This window comes from Epinephelus moara, chromosome 9 (genome assembly GCF_006386435.1).
Source record: "Epinephelus moara isolate mb chromosome 9, YSFRI_EMoa_1.0, whole genome shotgun sequence".
Taxonomy (NCBI): Eukaryota; Metazoa; Chordata; class Actinopteri; order Perciformes; family Serranidae; genus Epinephelus; species Epinephelus moara.
In genome coordinates, this window is record NC_065514.1 from 5,320,954 (window position 1) to 5,342,210 (window position 21,257).

Genomic DNA, 21,257 nt, shown 5'->3' on the forward strand with positions numbered 1-21,257 from the left:
TCATCACTCAAACCACTTGCTGAGATGATCCAAGATGCATTTGACCACGTATCTTTTGTAGTGTAAATGCTAATCAGCCTGATGTGTCCCTGACAAGGACTGTGTTATCTGTACATGATGTGGTGGTTGTTTTGGTGTCAGCACTCTAAAGTTCTATAGCGTAACCATTTTACAGTGAGTTGGACTGTACATTGCTTTGCCCCATAGAAGGAGGCATGTTGAATACTAACAGTACTCTACTAACAGTAAAAACAGGTAAAGATAGCACGCACATCCCAAAAGACTTAATGCTGGGTGCTGGACCAAAAGGTAAGAATGAAATAAAAGATAAAGTCCGCACATCAGAAGCTGCTCCTTGAAGAATTTATTCGATGTAACGTCATTGAACCTATTGAATTCTACTAACAGTGAATTCTCCAGCTTTAACAACACAACCACTAACATGACTAGCTAGCATATGAGCAGCAAGCAAGCTAGCTAGAGTGTTGATGTAATAATTTTGCGTAGGGAACTTGACCTCCAAGTGTAAGCGACGAAGACTGTAATTAAATTTGAACGCATGTGATCAACAGGTGTGAACGGCGATTTGTCTCAGATCAACACGTTAATACCAGGTGTAAACAGGCTATTTGATTACAGTAGCTCTTTTCAAGCAGAGATAAGGCCGCTACAAAATTCTTTGTTTACACCCCCTTTACATTTTACACAGAACCAGACAACAACAGCATCATGCCGCTCCACTGTGTGATTTTAGACAGCATGCTGGCATCGCAGAGGCTGAAGAGGCGTGACGGGCATGACATGTAACACAACAGCGTCAGCCTCTAGTGTGACATATGCGTTGGCAGACCTTTATAGACATTAACAATGGCATTGACATGGCAATAACAATCATTTACCATCCATGTTATATAGCAGGTGGTCTCATCCTTTGCTCGGAGGGTAAGGAGCTCTAGGATCTCATTGTCTCCCCAATTGGCACATTTTTGGCTGCTGTTATTCCTCTTTGAGTTAGCTGCTAACTGCTGTCAGCTGCTTTTTTGATATAGAACCTTTTATAAAGAACCCACAGATAAATGTCACTTGTCTCTGCTGAGCTGTTTGACACATTCTGATTTAGGACAAATTTAGCAACAACCTGATGAACATACTAGACAGAAACACGACTCAAATAAATGCTAATGTTGTTCTGAAGAACAGTAACAACATTATAAGGTGATCACATGTTAGCATTGTGATTTATGCTGCTTTTGCTGCCTCTACGTGTCCAGACATTCAAATATTGCCACTTTAAAGATAAAAGGTTATTATAAGAGAGGATAGAACTTAACTTGTTTATTGTGTGTTTTGGGAAACTGTTGTACAACAGTTGCAGTACAAAAAAATGAAGGGTGCAAATAGAAAATATCAGTAAAGTTGCAAGTATTAAACTATCACACAGTTATCCAAAATCCAAAATATACACAATGCCAAAAGAATATCTTAAGTTGCTAAAGAGTAATTTGCCACTAAATCTACTTTTAGACTTATTAAACTATGTTTAAGGTCATTTTATTATACTGTCAGTTATGGTCTTGGTCAATTAGAGCTTTGATCCTGAACCTGATTGAGTCCGACCTGCCGGGTTTGGGTTGAGCCTTAATTTGTCAACATTTCCTGGGCTTGAATCAGGTCAGGTAGTCACATTTTTACCGATGTTCGAGCATCAAGGTTCACTTTGACTGTACTTGACGCTGTGCAACTCCAAGAATATGGGGCTCTGAATAACCATAAGTTTATGAACAATTCAGTTTCTGCCAGAGAGTGTGGTGCTCTAAATAACCCAACAGTGTATTCTAACAGTGCTCAAAATTTACGAACAATCCAGTTTGTGCCAGCCAGAGAGCTTGGTGCTCTGAATATCCCAACGGTATATTCTACCAGCGCCCAAAATGTACAAATGAAAGAGTTTGTGCCAGAGAGTGTGGTGCTCTGAATAACCAAACAATATATTCCAACAGCGTCCCAAATTTACGAACGGCCCAGTTAGTGCTAGAGAGTGTGGTGCTCTGAATAACCCAATGGTATATTCCAATAGCACCCAAAATTTACGCACGATTCAGTTTGTGCCAGAATATTGTGCTCTGAATTAACCGAACAGTATATTCCAACGGCGCCCCAAATTTTCAAACAATCCAGTGTGTGCCAGAGAGTGTGGTGCTCTAAATAACCGAATACTATATTCCAACAGTGCTATAAATTTATTAACAATCCAGTTTGTGCCAGAGAGTGTGGTGCTCTGAAAAACCAAACAGGAAATTCCAACTAGGGCTGCAACTAACAATTATTGTCATTGTCGACTAATCTGTAGATTATTTCTTCGATTAGTCGACTAATCATTTTTATCGAAAAATGTGTTAATGTTGAAAAATGTCGGTCTGTCTCCCCCAAACCCCAAAATTATGTCATCTTCTATCTTGTTTCGTACTGACGCCAAAGGGTTATAGTTCACCGCCATGGGAGAGTGTGTAAAGCTGCCAATATTTGAACGTAAGACGCTGCAATAAGAGTATTTTGGGGTACTTTTATAGTACTTTTCTATGAAAAATGACTCACACCGATTAGACGACTACTAAAATAGTTACCGATTATTTTAATAGTTGTTTAGTCATCGATTAGTTGACTAATCAGTTTACTGCAACAGCGCTCCAATTTACGAACAGTCCAGTCTTTGCCAGAGTGGGCTCTGGTGCTCAAAGTGACTATTTATGAAAGCGCCCCGTGTCACAAATGTCTGTAACAGCGCTGAAAAGACTTCAGTTGACTTAAGTTAATAATTAATATTTTGATATTAAACAAATATATTTTGTTACACTGGAAATTCAGGTTTTAATGGGGCTCACGCCCAAAGCTACTGCTGTAAACATTTGTTTTGGACAGAAACTATGCAGGTTCAAGTTGGGTCAGGCCTGATTTTTGGGGCCTTTTCAAAGCTGTAATCTCAATGGGACTCTCCTGGTTATATAAAGGAAATAAAATAAATAAATGTGTGAATCAGCAGCCTTTCATGTTCTTTTTGGTAGTTTATTTCTCTCGATAAAATGAAAACATCACATTTTTTTCATTGTGTTCATTTTGTTATTATTTACTGTGTAATTTATTATTAGGAGCATAGAGGGAACTGACACTCAGTACCTGCGGATTAAATCATCTTACAAAATTATGAATAAGTCATCAGGTGTTGTCGTTCTGGGTCAGAGACACACAGCAGCTCAAAGCTTTACAGCGATGAAATATCATTCATAAAAATTGACCTGAACAGAATATGTTAAAATCGTGAAGCCACCCGATATGACTGTGGTGAGAAATGAAACTGTGGACTAATGGAGGGTTTGAGGCAGAGGAGAAATCTATATGAGGAGAGGATAATTGATAACGAGGTTATTGTTTTATTTGGATTGCATCATCTCACAGCTCCTCCCGTTTTCATGCTTCAGCCATCTCTTCTTCTTCTTTTTCTTCTTCATTCTTTCCTAATGTCCCCCTCTCCCCCTCTCTCCCTCTTCTTTCTCTCACTCTTGCCTTGGCATTCTCCCTCTCCATCTGTCAGACTTCTGGAATGGATGATGGAGAGTTGTGTGTTGCCTAGCAACTGCGGGTTGCCATGGGAACCCGACCAGAACTGCTGCATTTGCTTGTCGGCGGGGAGAAATGAAATTGATTAAAGGAGGAATAAAATAGGTGATGAGAATTGGAGAGGGAGAGAGAGAGAGCAGGGGGGAATGGAGAGGAGGACGTTTTTTAAAGGAGAGCAAGAAATGGAAAGAGCCGAGAGAGAGAGAGAGACTCGGATCTCTTTTCCCAGAATGCAGCGTTTTCTCCCCGAGGCCGGGATGCGTATGTCAACAGACTGTCCACGCCTCCGGTCCCTCTCACGTCTGTCCTTTATTCAGCCATCATGATTCACACCATCTATCTCCACATCAAAGGAATCTGATCCCTGATAGTTGGAGTTACTGGACACCAGAAATTACACGTTAAAGAAACTGTGATGCCGTTTTTATAATTAAAAGATACCATCAACTAGTAATGTAGTCAGATTGTTCTTCTGCTTTCTTTTGTTATACAGTAAAAGCTTAAAGATAACCAAACGTACCCTTAATAACGACTAATAATAATGATAATGATAATAAAACTTTATCTTTAAAGTGCCTTTCAGACACAAAATGCTTTGCAACACAACAAAACAACAGTTAAATATATATTTTCCTCATTTATTTTAATTAAATTGAACTGGGATTCAAATACAAATGTTAAGACTTAATGAATGATGAATAATGAGTCAGTGATTTTGCTCACTGGTTGGACAAAACAACAAACAGCTTGTAGTTTAATGTATTCTGCTGAACAAAACCGCAGACTACAGCTTGAAAAATAACCTTTACAGGTGTTTTATCATCTTCTGTCCACCCTCTATATGCACAAACAAGGAAAAAACAACACTTTTGTTTTTGGTTTGATAAAACAGTCTCACCACAAGGTTCAATTAAGCCCCATTTCCACCAAGTAGGCTGGTTTAGTTCAGTCGGTTCACTACACATAAGAACATTATGTTATTTTTTTTGTTTGCATTGTGAAAAGTTTTGGATGGTACCAATAGAACTGTTCCAAGCCGTACTGTTTTGTGTCACTCTTCTGTTGGGGTACCTAGCACACTGATCCGGTACCAAAAGTTGGAGCTAGAAACACTGCAGTCCGTTAAAGCCTTGCTTCCACCAAGCAGTCTGGCTCCGTTCAGTTCAGTTCTGCGCACATTAGAAAGGTTTTTGTGTCACCCCTTTGTTGGGGTACCTAGCACACTAAGGTACTATAAGGTGGAACTAGAAACACAGGAGTCTGTCGATTGGTCAATTGGTAGAGAAACGTAACTCTTGCTCAGGGCTGAGCAGTGGCTGGTTTTGAAGCCACTGTGGCAAGTTTTACATACATTAGTGAACGATAACTAAAATCAAAGTATGTTTCGTTGCCTTAAGCAGCAGCTCTAGATCTTATTTAACATTAACTTGTAATGTTACTCAGTGCATGAGTTGACGACCTGAATCAATCAACACACCTTAAATATCAATATGACAACTCAGACCGTTCCATTTGTTTTATTGTGTCTCTTGAATGTCGTATGCATTAGAGATGATTGGATCTTTAAGCATAGAAACCCAGCAAATATTCTATTTCCTGTCTTGGAGAAAATGTGGCCGAGTGTCGTTCTGGTGGGCTCCAGCAGCATCAAACCCTTGCTCTTGCCTGACGATGACGAAACGCACAAACCTGCAATTTTTAAACATCTCGTCAAGAGAGACTCTCACTCAAGCCTGTTTCTTTTTGTTCTTAAATATGTTGGTGTATATCCTGGTTATCCCTCTTCATCACTGGTCAAGAGGGAATACAGCGACAGCTAGAGGGAGCAGTAAGCAACAAGCCTGCCTACATTAAAGGATAACTTCGGTATTTTTCAACCTGGGCCCTATTTCCCCATGTGTATGTGTGCGTATGATTCATAGGTACAACTCGTTCTAAAATTGGTTCAGTATTGAGGGAGGCGGATGCAGCTGGGAGCCGTGAAACGAGCTAATACGGTAACGGGGGCAAATGCGTCCCGTATAAGTTTGCGCATTAAAAGTGCTTTTTTCCACCACTGACCGGTTCAGATCGCCAGTGCTATCTCTGTAAATAGCATAGTAAACATTTCCCTTACCTCTGGGCTGTGTGACATCATCTCGCAAGAGCTTTGCTCCACTGTGTCTGTAGCTCTCTCTACTCGTGGGACAGCCGTTTTCTTGAGGAAGAGGTGTTTCGGGATTGGATGTCTTCTCTTCTTCGGCTGGCAGTAGTCATCTTGGGAGAAGTGAGCACTGCAGACCCGATGGTCTGCAAGGCGCAGTGTCTGGACAGGAGTGTTAGCATCCATTTGTAGCACAACTAGCCACAACTTCAGCATCTCGCCGTCCGACAAAGGCAGCCTATGAAAGCTGTACGGGGTGTTGCGCGACATCCTGTTCTTGCAATTCGGATAAGCACAAACACGAACCATTGTTTTCAATCGATGCAGTAAAACTCTCAACTGTACTCCGGGACAACCAGCGCCACTCTGAGCGGCGCTCAGCATGGCTCCTCTGTTTTCTTCCGGCAACAAGCAAAGCTCTCGCGAGATGACGTCACAGCCCAGAGCAAGTGAAGGGTAAGGGAAACGCTTACTATGCTATTTACAGAGATAGCACTGGCGATCTGAACCGGTCAGTGGCGGAAAAAAAGCACTTTTAATGCGCAAACTTATACGGGACGCATTTGCCCCCGTTACCGTTTTAGCTCGTTTTGCGGCTCCGGTTGCATCCGCCTCCCTCAATACTGAACCAATTTTAGAACAAGTTGTACGTATGAATCATACGCGCACATACACATGGGGAAATAGAGCCCAGGTTGAAAAATACCGAAGTTATCCTTTAAGAGTACTATCTGCGGTGGAAATGCCAAACAAATCTAGAGTTTTGGTACATGTCCGTTTGGGTTATGTAGGGTTCTAAAGGTACTACACCTAAATCAGCTTTCAATCAGCTTGGATTGAAAGTTCATTGTTGACATTGGACATTGTGCAATACAATGGAAAGCTTCAGAGCAGCTTCTAAATTTATTATGTACCTCTGAGATGTAGTAGAGTAGAAGTATGACGTAGCATGAATTGTACTCACTCAAGTACAAGTTCCTTGCATCTATACTTGACAAAAGTAGCTGGTTGCTCTGAAGCTGTATGTGGGAAACGCTGGTTGTATTGATTCATTCACACCAACGTAAGAACAAAAGACGAGACTTTCCTAACTTTGCCGCTCTGGTTAACATGGTGCCTCTTTCAGACACTGAGACTCTCATGTTCTCACCTCTGTAACCTCAAGATAAGAAGGTGTCAAACATACAGGGGTTTGGCTTGATGGTAAATGCTTGTCTCTTCACACCAAAAATGGTAGGGGAAGGGGATCGACTTGCAAAGTATAGCCAACTGCAGTGACATTACAATGCAGTGCAGCACAACACTGTGTACTTTGAAGTTCAAACACTTTTCAGTCAAAACCTCCATTGTATCAGTGTTTTTGTTGTCTAACCGGTGTAGTTGTGTGACAAGGTTTGGGGATAGTCAGTTAAAATTTACAAAAATATAAAGTAGTTTCTTCTGTTGAGCTGTGACGTTAAGCTAACGAATGTCAAGGGCTTACGAGAAATATGGTGTTTGTTAAAAGCAGCTGAAAAACAAATATTGAATAAACATTGTTTTTCATAAGACTAGCGCCCTTATCTAAACATGAAGTGAGCCACAAAACATACTGTTGAGAAAGGCTCTGTTCCAAGTATGTATTTTTAGTTATTAGAGTTGTTACAATTGTCAATGGGATTTTGAGTGAGCACTTTTTACTGACTTACTTCTGAAAGTTGTGGTTTCACTTCAGCTCTCTGTAGACTTACAGTCACACTTATTGTTTTCGTTTTCAAATGCATACATTTTTCTCTGTTAATGCCTTGTGTTCACACCACTTCAGTGTTTTCAAACATCTAAAACAGAGACTTTTTAAACCCTGCTTTGCGTTTAGTTTGGACAGGCAGGAACTGAGACTTTTAAAAACGTAATGTAGACACTCAAGTTTGCCTCCTGATTGGGTCTTATCAGTCATGATGTGTCCTTCCCTGATTCGTCATGCCCCTATTACATGACCTGTTTCTGGAAGAAAACAAATACATCAGCCTTAACTAGTAATGGTTAGTTCAGCATGGGTAACAAATTACAGGCGCTCTTTAGCTATTAATTGAGTCTCTTGTGACAATTCCAGAGTCCAGCTGCATTTTCAGCTCTACATGGAGCGCTGGAGGACTTGCTGCTCTTTTGTAGTACTTTCTAGGGATCAGTTACTGTTTTTAAGCAGCTTTTTAGCCCCCAAACATGGGTGTTCTTTAGGTATTGGAGGCTCTGATTCCAGCATCAAACATGGCTATTTTTTAGGGACCTGTCACTGTTTTTCCAGTGGCTTTTTAGCCCCCAAACATGGATGTTTGTTAGGGACCCATGGCTCTTTTTGCAGTGGCTGTTAAGCCCCCAAACCTTGGTGTTTTTGGGATCTGTCACTGTTTTTCCGGTGGGTTTTTAGCTCCCAAACGTGGGTGTTTTTAGGGACCATTCGCTATTTTTTTAATGGGTTTTAGCCCCCAAACTTGGGTGTTTTTGGGGATATGTTGCTGTTTTTCCAACTATTTTTTATTTTTATTTTTTTGCTCCAAAAGTAGGTGTTTTTAGGGACCCATTGGTGTTTTTCCAGCAGGTTTTTAGCCCCCAGCTGTGGGTGTTTTTTTACGGACCCGTGGCTTTTTTTGCAGTGGCTTTTCAAAAAGCCCCCAAACTTGGGTGTTGTTTAGGGACCTGTCGTTTTTTTCTAACTGTTTTTTAACCCCCAAAAGTAGGTGTTCTTTAGGGATATGTTGGTGTTTTTCCACAAGTTTTTAGCCCCCCCCAAACACAGGTGCTTTTAGGGACCTGTCACTGTTTGGTGTAACCACCAAACTTGGGTGTTTTTAGGGATTTTTTACTGTTTTCCAACCGTTTTTTTTAACCCTACAAGAATATATGTCTCTTAGGTACCTATCAGTGTTTTTCCAGTGGGTTTTCGACACCCAATGGTGGGAATTTTTTAGGGACCCATGGCTATTTTTGCAGTGGCTTTTCAGCCCCAGAACTTAGGGTTCTTTTAGTGACTAGTGGCTGTTTTTCCAGTGGGTTCTTAGCCCCACATTTGTGTTTTTCAGGGACCCATGGCTCAGGCACCAAACGAGCTTGTTTATCCAGCTGGGATAGTTGCACAAAAAGCAGGGGTTTTTTTCCAAAAACACTGCTGCATCTCCTGCTGGGACAGTGGCACGAACAGTGGTTGTTATACCAAAACATTGCTGTGTTTTTTTTTACAGAAACAATGCTGCTTTCCCAACGGGGATTGTCCCCCCAAAACTGTGTATTTTAAAAACAAACATGATCTTTTCCTAACCATAACCAAGTGGTTTCTGTGCCTAATCCTAACTACACCTTAAACACAGCACTACTGAAATGTAAAGTTTCAACATATCCACTTCATAATAACATGCAAATGTAATGTATCTGAGGGTTGCAGAAATGTGCAATGCAGACTTTTTCTCTGGTGATTGAGTTGCTATGATAGCTTCCTCTGGTTTGGACTCTGCACCTCTTCATTTCCACAGAGGCTGGTCCTGTGAAGACAGTGTAGTATTGGTTAACGGTGAAAATTTGTGTGTCAAAGTCCACCACAGTTGAACACACTGGGAGTTACTCACCCCTGTAAGTGAATTTGCTGATAGCAGCAGTTCCATTGAAATTAATGTTTTTCACTTGAAAGCATTGCTGTTTTTAGATGCTGGGTTCACTGTGTGTTTACCCATCATGCCACTGGCACCATACCTCATGTTGCCTTCCAGTGTTGCTGGTATTTAATAGTACTCCGGCTGGAGTTCAGTACTGGCTTACTGTTTCTCCCCTACACACTGCAGAGACAGATGTCAGCTTTTTCGCTTTGTTGCCCATTTTCCATTTTTCTCCCCTGACCCATACCGTTCCCTCGCCTCCCCTCCTTTACAGATTTTGGCAGCGAGTGTGCGTTTGTCTTTGTCCTTAATTGTACATTTGAACTGGTTCATAATGAGTTTTTTGTCTTCATCTTTTAGAAATGTAAAATTAGCAGGCATATTAAAGGTTACACCATCTGTTGGTGACCACATCAGTTTCTCCCCATGTGTATTGAGTGATAATAATAGTCCCAAATATTGCTTTAGATGCATCCAACTTGGATGAGATGAAGCTGTTTAACATGCTGCGTCAGGCCTGCAGACACTCTCCATATGCTTGTATTCTTTATTGTCTTGTCCTGCGTGTCTAGTTAGGTCTTAACCCACTTGTATAAATCATACGCGTGTATGATTTACGCTCTGTATTATCTCTCCACATGCAGCACCTGCTTCTCTTAGCTTGTTATTTTTTCATGAACTAAACGTCTCAAGGTGTCCATAATTCCATGTTAGTTGCACAGCAAGTAGAGCGTGTTCAAATGTCAAGAGCTGCCGTGTTGTTTAGCATATTCAACGCAGCTGCTTTTGCAAACAGTCAAAGTTGTTCCAGGACAAGACATCCGCTCTGTCATTTGTTTTAACTTTTGCAAACAGTCCTGTGGTGATAAAGTGCTCATGGAAGTGCCTTTAAATTTAGCACGTGAAGGCTGGTACTTTCTTTTTTAAGGCTATACGTAATTCTGTCTTTATTTAGAAATAAAAATTAGGGTTCGCCACATTTATCAGGGCTTAATTGCGTCTGATGAATATTTGATTTGTTATATTCTGCAGCTCAGACATCATGTCCAGGCTGCGCTGACAGGTTTTATTAATTATCATACAAAGTTCTAGGTTTTTTTGCCTTTTTAATCAGCAGATAAAAGACCTCGGGGGAAATAAATCTACAGCGGAGGATGGATTCATGTTCAGAGAAATGGTTATGGTTTGGAATTTCAAATATCAGTAATATGCCTTGCAATGTGAGGAAGACGGTCCTTAAAAGCCTGTGGAATAGAGCTGTAGTGATCAGCTGATTATTGATTAGGTGATCCTCAGAAAATTTATTGGCAACTATAGTTACTATCATCATTGTAAACTGAACGTCTTTGGGTTTCGGATTGTTGGTTGGACAAAACAAGACATTTGATTTGGTCACCTAATCAGTGAAAGTTTCAATACTTCATGACATTTTTAGATTAATTGATTAATTGTGAGAATATTCTGTAGCTCTTTATCAATAATAAGTTAGTTGCTTAGGTGTATATCAACCTCTGGGCTGAAGGATATACCTGTCATCTACTCTCTAAAGTCCAGATAAAACAGCATTTCGAGAATATCCAGCTTCAGTATCGTGATGTTTTTCCAAGTGTGACAGGATAGGCAGGGAGGATATAATGATAAGAAGAATATGTTTATCGTTTAAAAGTGGCCGTGTCATAACAAACGCTGTACACCGACGGGATACCACTATCCATCAGGATGAAAGTGATGAACCTTGTGCATAATTTGGAGCGGTTACATATACCACTGTCCTTTAAAGAGAATAAGTCCCAGCCAGCGAGCCTGTGACCAATAGACTGTATGAAATAATGGACGTAGCCAACCTGATGTCACCCATTGGTTTGTAGACTCGAGTTTGGCATTTTGCCCATTGCCATCTTGGATTTTTGGAGCCAGATATGACCATATTTTGACGAGAGGGTGGATCTAACCTTAACACTAGCTGCTGGCTTGGTTAGCACGGTGCTCTACAGTCAGTGGTCAACTGCGATAACACTTGTGCTAATTTTTGCTAGCGAAACACAAGCTCAAAACCACTACAACAAAATGTACTTACAGGTAAAACTACATGTTTGACTCATCGGAGGGTCGAGTCATCGAAAAAGCTTTTTTAGGCAACCGAAACAGGGGGCGAGTTATATGATAATTCACCCCCTGTACAGTTGTCATGAATGTTGAAATTATTCATAGAGACCAAAATAGTTTTTGCAACAGACTCTAAACATGTTTATTTCTGCTGTAAAGTTGGGCATTTTAACATGAAGTCTATGGGGATTGACTCGCTTTTGGAGCCAGCCTCAAGTGGCCATTAGAGGAACTGCAGTTTTTGTCGTTCGGCTTCATTTTGAAGCCTCGGTTGTTGCCACTTGGTCATAATAAACATGAAGAGGCCCTGACGGTGTACGCTATCAGCATAGCAGTATCTGTTAGGAAGAGAGGGACAAAGCCCATCGAATTATCCCAGTAATTGCTGATACAGTCCACGGTAAAATGCCTTGGGCGTAATTTGGAGTTGCCACACATACCATTATCCTCAGAGTGAATCAATTCTTGCGAACACTTGAAGACATAGCGACAGATTGATTGAGTTGCAGATTGATTGATGGGTGGATGTCACGATATTATTGGTTGGAACTGGTTGGTATGTGAGCACACGTCATTTACTGTTTTAAGAAAAAATTACTGGATTTTAATAAAAGAATGAAAAGAAATAGATATTTAGCATTTTGTCTTGGCATTGCTGTCTCAACATTTCATGAAATCTATTGCCTTAACTACGCACAGGAGAATTCTGTTCCCCGACTTTGGACTTCCAGGCAGTGTATCCCCCGGAGTAAGGCGTCTAGTGCTGTCTTCAAGATAAACTCATGTTCCCTCGGTGAAACCAGCAGCCAGCTAATATTGCAATACAAATCTCACCATTGACAGTCACAGGCCAGAGGGAGAAACAGGAGCATCACAACCACCACAACACCAGTACACCACCCAAGGCATGATGGGACTATGGGAAAACTAGCTCTGCTGGTTTTACACTATCAATACGTTTCGACAGCACTCGAGATGTCCCATCAACATGGTTTTCATTTAAATATGACATGACTAGCTATGACTTGAAGTTACTCTGCTACAAGGCTGAAAATGAAGGGAGTGAAGGCCGAGAGAATCAGCTGAGGCTTTAAAGGATCAACAAAGCAATGAAAAACAAGCCCTACCTCTACATCACTGCATCCATTTTATAGTGGATTCATTTCTGACACAATGCCAGAGTTGTATCTGAAACCCTTTTTCTGAAATCACAAGTCAAAACAAATGGTTTCACCTCAGTGATTGCAGCTGACAGCGGCGCTCTTTAGCCTGCACTCGCACTCAGTAATCACCATCAGACTGCAGAGCAAGAGAGCAGCAAGATCAGGAGAATACTTAACATTGTTTGCTAATCCTGATGTTGTATCTGTCACATTGTGCAGAACACACACACACACGCACACTGAGGTCTGCTCGGTGCTGGCTCTGTTCCACCAGTAAAGGTCAGTGTATGTATAATGCAACACAGACAAGTCATCCTCTGTCTCACGTGACCCATCAGTAAGAAATCTCTTTTTACTTGTTCCAAAATTGAGTTGAAACAAAATGATGGTTTTCTTTTTCCAGTGCTGCTTCACCTCAGATATACAGTCAGGTCCATAAATATTTGGACATTGACACAATTTTCAGCATTCCAGTTCTGTACAACACCACAATGGATTTGAAATGAAACAATCAAGATGTGCTTTAAGTGCAGACTCTGAGCTTTAATTTGAGGGTATTTACATCCAAATCAGGTGAACGGTGTAGGAATTACAACACATTTTATATGTGCCTTCCACCTTTTTAAGGGACCAAAAGTAATTGGACAAACTAACATAATCATGAATCAAATTGTCACTTTTTAATACTTTGTTGCAAATCCTTTACAGTCAATGACTGCCTGAAGTCTCGAACCCATGGACATCACCAGACGCTGGGTTTCATCTCTGGTGATGCTCTGCCAGGCCTCTGCTGCAGCTGTCATCAGTTCCTGCTTGTGTTTTGGGCATTTTCCTTTCAGTTTTGTCTTCAGCAAGTGAAATGCATGTTCAATCGGATTCAGGTCAGGTGATTGACTTGGCCATTGCAGAACATTCCACTTCTTTGCCTTTAAAAACTCTTTGGTTGCTTTCGCAGTATGCTTCGGGTCATTGTCCATCTGCATTGTGAAGCGCCGTCCAATGAGTTTTGAAGCATTTGGCTGAATATGAGCAGATAATATTGCCCGAAACACTTCAGAATTCATTCTGCTGCTTTTGTCAGCAGTCACATCATCAATAAATATAAGAGATCCAGTTCCACTGGCAGCCATACATGCCCACGCCATTACACTACCACCACCATGCTTCACTGATGAGGTGGTATGCTTTGGATCTTGAGCAGTTCCTTCCCTTCTCCATACTTTTCTCTTTCCATCATTCTGGTACAAGTTGATCTTTGTCTCATCTGTCCATAAGATGTTGTTCCAGAACTGTACAGGCTCTTTTAGATGTTTCTTGGCAAACTCTAATCTGGCCTTCCTGTTTTTGAGGCTCACCAATGGTTTACACCTTGTGGTGAAACCTCTGTATTTCCTCTGGTGAAGTCGTCTCTTAATTGTTGACTTGGACACAGATACACCCACCTCCTGGAGAGTTTTCTTGATCTGGCCAACTGTTGTGAAGGGGTTTTTCTTGACGAGGGAAAGGATTCGTCTGTCATCCACCACACTTGTTTTCCGTGGTCTTCCAGGTCTTTTGGTGTTGCTGAGCTCACCAGTGCGTTCTCTCTTTTTAAGAATGTACCAAACAGTTGATTTGGCCACACCTAATGTTTTTGCTATCTCTCTGATGGGTTTGTTTTGATTTTTCAGCCTAATGATGACTTGCTTCACTGATAGTAACAGACCTTTTATCTGCTCCTTGTAAGTGAAATAACGAGGGAATAACACACACCTGGCCATGGAACAGCTGAGTAGCCAATTGTCCAATTACTTTCGGTCCCTTAAAAAGGTGGAAGGCACATATAAAATGTGTTGTAATTCCTACACCGTTCACCTGATTTGGATGTAAATACCCTCAAATTAAAGCTCAGAGTCTGCACTTAAAGCACATCTTGATTGTTTCATTTCAAATCCATTGTGGTGTTGTACAGAGCTGGAATGCTGAAAATTGTGTCAATGTCCAAATATTTATGGACCTGACTGTATCTGCTGACTTTTTACACAGCAGGGCGGAGAGGGAAACCTGTAACACTGTTATTACAGCCATATTCACTCCTCTGTAGCTCCGATTAGAGCCACGCCTGACAGTTGTCTGCATTATGGATTAATCTGCCGAATTCGTTCTTGGTCGATAAAGGCCCAGATGCACCAAAGTGACATTGAAGAACTAGTGGCGACGAAAGGTGGCTGTTGCCTTGGCTCACGTCACCTTTGTCTCCGCCCAAAAGGTGCACATGAACACGCTGTAAAGACAACAGCCAACCAGCGGGTACGTCCCGCACCTTCATGAGAGGAAATACGTCTGCGTCAGGATGCTAGTTAGCCAGTTAGCACATTAACAACACAATCAAGTGTTAAAAGAATGGAGCATATTTACGGTGCGCCAGTGCACAGTAACACAAACCACCAGGAAACGTTTCTGTGAAAGAGCTCAGTGGCAAAAGAAAAGTAATCTTACCTTATGTAAGATGCTTGTTTCGATCTCATGCCCTCCTGACTTTAGCTGTTTTAGCAGGGATTTCCTTTAGCAGAGGAAATCTCAGCTTGTCGCTAGGCTAATTTATACAATGTAAAACGCCATAGGCTTGTGCTAATAACGTTAGCATGTTGCATATGTTTGGAAAACGTGTTTAGTATAAGACAGTTGTTTTATCGGTGAACCTCTTGAGCTGTAATGGAGCCAAAATGTTGTAACATTACCTATGTTGTCTGTGGCTTCTTAAGAGTAGAGGAAAAGTCCTTGCACCTTTAGGCTAATTTATACAATGTAAAATGCCATAGGCTTGTGCTAATAACGTTAGCATGTTGTATTTGTGGGGAAAATGTGTCCAGATAAAGACAAGTGTTTGTCTGTGAATGCTGCGAGTTATAGTGAAGCTGATTTGTGTACTTGTGTTTGAAACTGTCTCTATTAAGCCATGTTTAATGTGCGTTTAATGTGTGTTTTGAATCAACTAAACTTTACAGCACTTCACAGAAACCTCCACCTTCGACTAGTGTTTTGGAGGTGTAACTGCAGAGTGACACAGACACACCACCGCACAAGTATAAATGCTCACAACAGCGTAGGCTCTGCATAGAGCTGACGCACATGTAAAAATCCCATTTAAAAACTAGGGCAACAGACGCTCACCAGCAGCCAAACATCGACATGGTGTGTCAAGGCCTTAAAATGTCATCACAACAGTCTGACTAAAGGTCTTCAACACTGGGGCGTTTGGGAGATTAATTCACACGTAAATATATTGTTTCAAACTGCTGATTTTGTCACGAGAACTTTAACACAGAACGCAGATATTACATGGTGAAAAAGCAACGTAACTTTGTTCAGAGCAAGGTTTATTTTTCTGAGCTTATGCACCTTGAATTCAGGCGTCAACCGACCACACTGGACGGAGTGGACGTCATGTCACCTTGTCATAACGCTGGACCTGTTGCAACTGTTGCAGATTTGCATCGCTGCAGGCATGAATAGTTTCATGCAAAAAATTTGTGTCACATATTCATGACGCCCACGGTGTGTGAAAGCCTAAAGACTCCAAAATGTCAGGATATTACAATAATATTGTTATGAGTACTTTAACCTCGGTCACTGCTCTTTGCTAACGGCTGAGTGGATCCTTCCATTTGAAATACTTGGAAAAGAAATGGAGTCGACCTTTACAGTGGAACTTGGACGTTGGACGATTCAGACAGTCTTTCAGAAATCTGATGCCACATTTCATATGGCTTCCTCAGTTCTGGTTTCAGCTCAGAACCAGCTCTGGACTCCAGTCCTCTACCTGCTCCTCACAGCGCGGCCAACTGTTGCCCGTGTGTGTGCAGATGATGGAGGACGGCGGCTGTCGTCAGAGCAAGCCAGTCTGGTATTTTTAGACATTTCAGGTGATCTCGCTAATGAGACAAAGCTCAGAGGAACTCGTGTCTGATTTGAGCTTAGGTGTGTGTGTATGTGTGCGTGTGTGTTTGTGTGTGTGTGTGTCTTCCCTGGAAGAGGCCATTTGTTGAATTAGCTGGGCAGTGTTGAAGTGTTCAGCGATTAAGGTTAATCCTTGAGTCTTGGTGATGTAAGAACTGTCGTTTTTCCCCGCTGTCCCTCTCTCTTAATGCCTCTCTCACACGTTCAGTCCTCGCTGTTGAAAACCTGTGTGTGTGTGGGAGAGGGGAGGGTTGTCAGTAGCACCCATTCTGCAAACAAGGATGCCCTGTGCACTCGGCTGTGTACATACACACCATGTGTGGATGCATGTGAGCACGTTTATTTGTATGAGCCTGAGTGTCGGTGTCGGAGCAGAGGGGAAATGATGCATCACGTCTGGAGGAGAGATAAAGCAGAGGGGAAGAAGTGGAGGATGGATGATAGTAGGCACGAGGCCCAAAACAAATGGTTTCTGCTGCGAGCGCGCCTTGAACTGAATCAGGGAGGCCAATAAACTGAAACAAAAGCCACTTTTTAGAAGTGAAGAAGCTCATTTTCTCTTTGTTCTGGGCCTGATTCCTGTCACTAAACAAGTTACAGATTCTCAGACGGTTGCAGAAGCCTGTTTATCTGCAGAGACAGTCGGGTCTTTAATACAAGACTGTTTCATTTCTAATTTCTTCTGTTTATAACTTTGTATTTTAAAATAGACGTCAGTATACTTCACATCCCATAAGACAAAAAGCAGCACATCCTTAACAATTCGAAGCTGGAATCAGAATAATTGATCGATTGGCAAATAATTTCTGCTCTAGCTATGTTTTTCTTTCAAACAGACAAAGAGTTGAGATGCACTTATTTATCACCCTTAGCCATTCCTTCATTCAGTGCTAAGCTGCTGTCAGTGAAACCAACACTTCCTGCACAGATGTGTCAAAATAAAAGCCTTCCAGGAGCTCATAGGGTGTTGCTCTGTCCCGATTCTATATCACACACTAGATGTATACAATATACCACAGCAGGGGTGTCCAAACTTTTTTGAAGAAGGCCAGATTAGATAATGTGAAAACACCTGGGGGCCAGCTGTTTCTTGCATCATACAGGTTATTTAAGGTGCTTTCACACCTGCCCTGTTTGGGCAGAATTGTCTGACCTCTGAGCCGGTAACGGAGGTAGTAACAGCCCCAAACATAAAGCCAGAAAGACGTGACTATGGGCTGAACGTATGTCATTTTGAGTACGTATTCTCCTGGTAACCCACCACGGGAGATTTAAAAAGCAACTGGTAGCAGTTAGTGGCTAACTCAAAGAAGAATACAGGCCGTAAATGTCCGCAAATCTTACGCTGCAAACACAAGTCTGTTTTTTCGCTCGTCGGCGTGCTGTGCAGTCTACTTCTGGGGATTTTTTGGGTCCCCATTTTAGCTATGGAGTGAGCGCTCTTGACTTTTTACTCTGCTCTTTGGTACAGACAGCTGCAGACACAATGCAGCGGCGTGAGGAGGAGAAACTTACAGCTCACAGCAAATAATACAACACAGTCTCTGGCTTTTGTGTCATATCTAGCGTTGGCAAAAAGTGTTGTCGCGCATTTCCAATCTGTCATTAGCACAGCTACCTTGTACTTTATTACATGAATGCTGCTGTCAGACTGAACGTCCTGCTGATCCTGTTCAAACTTTAAAACTTTATATATATAAAAAAGAACCTGAATCCTTGAATATTCGTATTGAACAGCCAAATCTGATCCCACTGGAATAGTTCTGAGTCGGATACAGCCCTGGTATTTGATCATTTATGTCTGGGGCTTGTTGAAAATCAGGTTTCAGTTCTTATCCCCAGCTGCTGCTGATTTTATCTTATAAAAAGAAAGTAAAAGTTTCTTCACAGGTTTACCTACACCACTTGTATGTGGGTATTTTTGGAAACAGGGTTTTTCCTCCTTTATTTAAAAACAAAAAAAAAGTCCACACACACACACACACACACACACACAGTTTTTAAAAATCTAAAGTTTAAATAAAAATGCAAAACCACAATTGAAGTGCTGTCTAAACCAACAGGTTGTCGTAGTAGTGTTGGATTATGGAGCAGTGACCTCTGTACCATATTCATTTTCTTACTTGATATGGGGCAAAGTATAATTGCACTGTAAGTTTGATTGAGTTCCCTGATTAATTACATTTTAAATGTTGTTCAGGAGCATCATATGTTCTTCTGATGCCACAACAACCTCAGTTCACACCTTGTTCCTGCGACAGTCCACCGTGACGTCCTCCAGGACAGTTGTGTAGGTCAGAGTGATGATCAGACTCGTGATCTGTGTCAAGAATCTTGTTAGCCGTCTATTTTTGCTAATACTTGATGCTAATCAGGTAAAGCCACAGAGGGGAGCGCACCAACACGCAAACACTGAGAGCCACAATGTCTCAGCAGCAAACAGCCCCAACACACTGCTGCTGCTCGGCTCCTTCCTCCTCTGTCCTCCTGTCTCTCGTCGTCTCTGTCCTCCTGACGTCTCTGTTTTGACCACAGTGAACTGTGAAACCATGTAGCGGTGTCATAATGCTGCAGACGTTAGACAGTAATCAGGGGATCACCATAACCTAGCGGCCCGGCCTCCCGGCGGGCAGCAGCAGCGTCTACTGTACATCTCATCTCTGTGTCTCCACACCATTTTACACACATAGCCCGTAGCCACGGAGGCAATTGCCATGGCAACAGCGCATCTCATCTCTTAAAGCAATGTGAATGCGTTTTTACCCCCCACCCCCTCCTCCTCCTCCTCCTCCTCCTCCTCCTCCTCCTCTTCCTCCTCCTCTTCTTCCTCCTCTTCTTCTTCCTCCTCAGATAATGTTTCATTAAGTGTAGATTTGACTGCTCGTCGTGAGATTTGAATCCATTGTTGGTGTGTTTTAGAGTCATTTTCAGCCAAATAATGCCTGGTGCCATCTTCTGTAATTATGAGGGGTGTGTGTGTGTGTGTGTGTGTGTGTGTGTGTACATTTGGAGGCTGGAGGCTCAGAATCAGCTGCAGTATCAGCCCTAATAAGAACAAGACAACCTGGATCCATTATTGAGGCTAATACAGTAGATGGAGCTGCCCTTACAATCACACCTTCATGTGATGTTCCAGCTGTTCACCTCAGTGTGTGTCTGTTGGACACGTTTGGGTTCACTGACTTTTGACTCGCCCATTAAAGGTACACTATGCAGGATTGTCGCTTACTGTGTGTAAACATGCTTGCCAGAGAAAATGAAAGTAAAAGTAAAATCCGGAATCACTCGTTTGTCGTTTTGCCTCACCGGGCACATCACCAGGATTTAAACATTGGAAATACTTTTTGGAGTTGTCAACAAAAACCTTCCTGTCAGAGTTCATTCAGTCAAATTACAGACGTTCATACCGTTTGCCTGGTTTCCAACAGGTAGTCTCACTAGAAACAGAAATGGCGGACATGCTGTGGAAAGGGACCAGCGTGTCAAGTTGTTCGCAACACTTTTTGAAATCTTTTTCAATGCTGACGAGCTTATTATTTACCCGCAACACTTTGTATTAATTACACACACTGATATATCGCTCAAATCATGAAAATGAAACACAGAATCCTATCAGTAGAGTTTATCTCTTGTTCTGGATTGTGTAGATTAATACATCCATCCACTAAGACTTTTTTCTCATTTTAATAGTTAACAATAAAAGTTAAGAACATGTTTGTTCTTGTCGTTCAGGACAGGCCAGTTGTACAAGTGGGCGAGCCCATCTGTTTTTTTGTAGTTGTGTCTCTTGGATGCCTGCGTCAAACAGCCCTGACCTCACACTCATAAACTGGAGCAACTTCTCAGTTTCTGCAGTGTGTTGCATTGTGGGAAAGTAGTTTACAGGTGTTTTTTTAATGCATACGGACTGTCAGAAACAGTATCTAGCACTAAACTGGGACATAGCTCTTGAATGTCTGAACCACATTTTGTGCCAGTCCATCTACTACTGAAACTGTTCTATTAAAGATCCACATTTGAATTGTACATAAGGTCACTCTCCTGTGTGAGCACATACAGATGTTTTGGTGTTGGACTGTGAAGGAATGAAGCATCTCTAACCCTTTCATTTTTTATTTTTTTTGTTCTTTGTCTGTACTCTGAGAGGGGCATTTAACTATCACGTTACTGTTGTGCTCCTGTGGTTGAAACGGAGTGAACACATGTAGGAATTATCCTCAGGGGACCTTAAAGTAAAGTATGTATTTGTGTCTGAGTGACTAATGGAGGTGACACTTTTTAAACTGGTCCGATGTTGAGCCAGTGGCTGCGCTCAGGGCGTTTGCACCACAAATTTACATCCACTAAAAGTGCTTGTTTTTGCCACTGACAGGCTCAGATTGTTATTGTAAGTGTCTGACAACATTATGGGAAGGATCCCTACAGAGATAGAGCTTTTTGAAATAGAGTAGGATCCTTTTTGTTTAACCACAAACAGCCCCAAATTCACTATGGCCAAACCCACCAGACTCCATTTAAATGACGAGTGATTTAAGCATGTATAGAGGCAGCATGTTCACACATCTTACTGGTTGAATTAAGGGTTTATTTCAACAAAATTAGATTTGGGGATTGTCAGAAAAGTAGAAAGATGAACCAAGACAGCTTTTGTAGGTTTTATTTTGC

The 21,257-nt window shown here is 41.7% G+C and overlaps 1 protein-coding gene across 1 annotated transcript in view; it reads left to right on the plus strand.

Moving 5' to 3' along the window:
- Positions 1 to 21,257, plus strand: part of grk3 (G protein-coupled receptor kinase 3) — a 101,339-nt gene that overhangs the window by 30,034 nt on the left and 50,048 nt on the right. The gene's annotated exons all lie outside the window — the stretch shown is intronic.